The sequence below is a fragment of the Dipodomys merriami genome, unplaced genomic scaffold (genome assembly GCF_024711535.1).
Source record: "Dipodomys merriami isolate MVZ:Mamm:240054 unplaced genomic scaffold, mDipMer1.0.p SCAF_13, whole genome shotgun sequence".
In the NCBI taxonomy this organism is placed as follows: Eukaryota; Metazoa; Chordata; class Mammalia; order Rodentia; family Heteromyidae; genus Dipodomys; species Dipodomys merriami.
Genome location: NW_027202604.1, coordinates 14,346,141 through 14,350,785, shown reverse-complemented (window position 1 = coordinate 14,350,785; position 4,645 = coordinate 14,346,141).

Here is a 4,645-nt window from a genome sequence, read left to right as displayed (position 1 = left end):
TTCATAAGGGGATGACTTGAACACAGAGATCGCTAAAGTTAGAGCTGCAGGATTTGAATGTTTATGCTGATGACAATTACACATTTTATTTTTGAGGAGGACTAGAGGGCAAAAAGATAGAGAGAGACTTAAAGCTATGATTGCTTTAAGTAGGATTATAGATGTGGGTAATTATAGGAATATTTTCAGTGTGAGAAAATGACATATATAATTACTTTTAAAGGGAAAACTGCTCCATTAACTAACTCACAAAATTATGAACTCAAGTAGATACAAATCTTCTGACAGTATTTCTCTCACTCCATAACTAATTGTCTCTTTATAAAGTTATAGAATATAAGATGCATTTTGTAAAAGTTACAAACTATATCCAGAGCTAAGTGATTTGCTCAAGTATACCAACCAATTTGGTCTCCTCATCCCTGAAATAGGGACATCTTAATAGATCACATTTTTTTTTGCCAATGCATTCATTTCATTGTTTTTTTATAACTGAAGTAAATTCAGTATTACTAGGAATATATTATCTATAAAAATTAAAACAAAAAATAAATAAAACCAATGAAGAGATCATTAGTTGCTACAATAAGGATTCTACTGGAATGTCATTTATGAGTAAAAGTTCTACATCATGAAGAACTGACTATAAGTGTGAACTTGGGAGCTTAGAAAAAAAGACAGCCATTGCTCACATGACAATGTATTTACCATTGGCTGCATGAAACTGGACAATCTGAATATCTTAAGTATCAGGTTGGGGTAACAACTGTGAGAATGAGACAGGGTTAAAGAAGTCAGAAAAGTTTCTTTTTGAAATAGTGGCCTGACTTGGAAGGGATATTTGATTGTTTTGTTTTTTTCTTGCTGACAAGGCCTAGAAAGGCTGCACAAAGTGAGTTTTAATGATGAGGATTGTCCTCTGTTTCAAGGTATTAGAGACGTACCAAGGCAAGTCAGGACTGGAGAACCAAAAAGGAACCTCACTAAGATGAGCCCCATACCATGACTCTCTAGCAGCATCCTTAGGAAGGCTGCAAAGATGCAAAAGGTAGCTGCTCAGAGGCCTAACCTAGACAAGAACTTCCTCCATTCCCACAAGATTGAAACTGGAATTCAAAGCTATGGGGACAGCCAGGACTCAAGAGCCTACCCACTAGGAGAGAAACAGAAAATGAGATTATGTGTTTTTAGTCAGAATAGTAGTAGCCTGCAGTAGATCATCACTCTTGATCACACAGTCATTTATATCTTATTATAAGATGAATCACATGGCAATTTCTTGTAGGTCACACTGTGTTAATATCAGGCATACTTACAAGTCCTGAGATAGAATAAAAACATAGAAAATGGATAGCCCTAGAAAGCTTGATTTGGTTCAAGGAGACAAGCTAAAGGCCAAAAGTTGAAGTGTTCTGTGAATGCAAATGAATTGGGTGAGGCCTTTCTGATAATAGATGGTTTAAGTAGAAACCAAAAGGGCTTTGGATGACTAGGAGAACACTTCATGCAAAAGAAATAGAGAATACAAAAAGCCTGAGGTAGCATAAGCACTTGCCTCTAATAGCAGTGAGAAGGGAAACAGTGTGGTAGATATGTGAGAAGGAGAGAAAGAATAGAAGTTGTTGGGGAGGCATGAGATACAGAAACTTGGGCATTTACAATAACTGAAAGGGGAAGTCACTGGTAAGTTTCTCTTCAGACAATTGATATGTGAGTTATATATTAAAAGAATGGCTATGATTTCTAGGTAAAGAAAATACTATAGGTTGCATAGTGGCCAGGCTCCAAGACAACTTCAGAAGATCATCACTATGAATACTCATACCTTTCCATATTGGATTGAACTGATTAATGTAGCCAATAGAATACAGTGGAGATAATGGTATGTGACTCCCAAAGGTTGGTCGTATAAGGCACTATGGCTTCCACCTTGCTCTCTGGGGAAGCCAGCCCATTCTGTGATGAACTTTCTTTTCTTTTTTTTTCTTTCTTTCTTTTTGACTATCATGGGGGTTGAACTCAGGACCTGGTGCTATTCCTGAGTGCTTTGCTTACGGTTCATGCTCTACCACTTTGAGCCACAGCACCACTTCCAGTTCTCTAGAGGTTAAGTGAAGATAAGAGTCTCACAGCTTTTTCTTCCCTGGGCTGGCTTTGAACTGTGAGCTTCAGATCTCAGCCTCCTGAGTAGGTAGGATTACAGGCGTGAGCCACCAGTGCCTGGTTTAGCTTTCTGTTTATTGTCAATAATAGCTTGCTAGACTCTTTGAGTGCCATGAAACAAGTCCTCCAGTGCCAGATGAGCCTGAGTCCTGGTTGAGAACTTGACTATGATCGCATCAAAGACCAATTAAAAGGTTATTTTAATAATTCATGATATCTAGTAATATAGACTATTGGGTAGCAATAGAGATAGGGTGAGATACATATTATACAGAGAAGACTAATAATTTTCTTAATGATTAAATGTGGGATGGTAGAAAAATATAGGAATTGAAGTTTATTACAAAATTCTGGCAGGAATGACAAGGAGAACAGAATTTCCATCATCTCAAGTGATGCTGGTGGAAAAAGGTAGAGTGGGAATTAATAACTCACAAACTCAAATGCCAGAAGTCATAATGGTTCCTTGATTTTCAACTTTATGGTGGCTTATAAATGCACATATATAACTTATATAAATATAAAAATGACATATTTATGGGAAATTAACCCATTTTAACTTAGAAGCATCTCTGACTATGCAGAATTGCTCTAGCATTACTTAAAAGTCAGTAGCATTAGACTTGTATTTTACAAAACTCTACAGATACAGAATGTCTATTAAAATGAATACAGAGAAGTGGAAACATGTTATGGGCAATGAGAAAGAAAGTGGGCAAGGAAGCAAATGTAGGTATTAAATTCTATATACATTATACAAAAAATGAACTACATAATTTGAGGATAGGGATGGAAGGGGGAAAATGGGGAAGAGTAAAGGAAGAGGTGACACCGACCAGTAAGTATTGCACTGATAATGACTTATGAAATTGTAACCCCTTTGTACAACTACATGATGATGATGATGATGATAATAATAATAATAATAATAATAGAATATGTAATAGTTTATTTTCACAGCTAATTGGTCAAATGAAACTAGTACTTTAACTTTTCAGTTTAACATTTAAAAGTGACGTCTCATTTAACAACCAAAATTTTGAATACACTAGTAGTGAAGAATGAGTGGAGGATGAATGACATCATGGAGATCTAAATGACACACTGCAGAAATGAGAGTGTTATAGTTGCATTAATTTCATTTTAATTTTCCTTTCTTAGTTCCATAAAAAGACTATATTTTCTCATGTCATTAGAATGGTAGCAACTGACTTCATTCTGGCTAATGACATATAGCTGTGAATGATGGAGTTGTTTCGGACTTGAACTTTAAAAACAATTCCATGCTACCACTACCCTCTCTTTTCCCTTAGTAGTATGACATGTTGAATAGATGTCTCATGAGTTGGAGAAAGTGTAGGTTATAGAGTTCCATGTAAAAGAACTTGGGTTAGATTTTTTTAATGAGAAAACTTTCTAGATTCAGTTATTTAAATAAGAATTTTATTTGTTATCACAGCAAAATCTGTCCCAGGCTGCCAGAGATGGTCTGTATGCTGGGGTAAAGCTAAGCTGTTTTCACAGGTTAACTGCAAGGCTGTAGGGAGCCTTCTGCTGCTGCTGTCATGCCATACCGCCTTTTGAATTGTAGGGTTCCAGGAATATGGATTGCATTGGTGAAATTACAAGTAAAATTGTGAGAGTCTTGTTGTAGCTTGTACTCCTATATCATTCCATATACCTACCAGACAGGAAGTGTTGCCATACTCCCTTAGGTAATGAGTCTGTTTAGTATCTTTACTCTGGCAAAGCTAATATTTTATTCAAAGCAATTGTGAATTCCTACAAGGCAGGATTTTTGTCTCCATCATCATTTTCTGCTTTTTTGAGTGCTAAACACAAAAGATGTAAAATAAACGTTGAATGTATTGATGAGTCTTGTGATTGTTGTCATTAAAACTTTGAGGTGTACTGTCTTTGTCATAATATAAAATTTCAAAGGAACTGACTCAATTGAAAACTAATGCTAACACCTACCTGACAAGAGAGGAGGGAAAAGCATTGCATTTTTATCAGTGTTATTTTTATTTAATAATAGAAAATAAACTATTTGTCATTTAGTTTCCACTTTGATAACTTGGTCCAGGTCCACGAGCATGCTCAGCTTTTCCTGCCAAACTGCTCTAATTCTCATGCTTATTCTACCCTCTTTCCTAAATGAAACACCTTGGAATTATTTTTCATAACTTCATTTTAATAGCATGTTTGTCTTTTGTGTGTGATAGCCTTTTAGAGAAACAATTGAACAGAAATATAAAACAAAGATGAGCACAGCAAATCAAAGACTATGAATAATGTGATCAAAGTTAGCCATCATAGAGTTCTATCTAATATCAGAAAGTCAGTTTAGAGACTGAGTGTGCCTCAACTAAAGAGTAAATTATAAAAAATTACTCACAACTATGTTTATTGCAGCTTTATTTACCATTGCTAAGACATGGAACCAATCCAGATGCCTCTCAGTAGATGAATAGATCAAGAA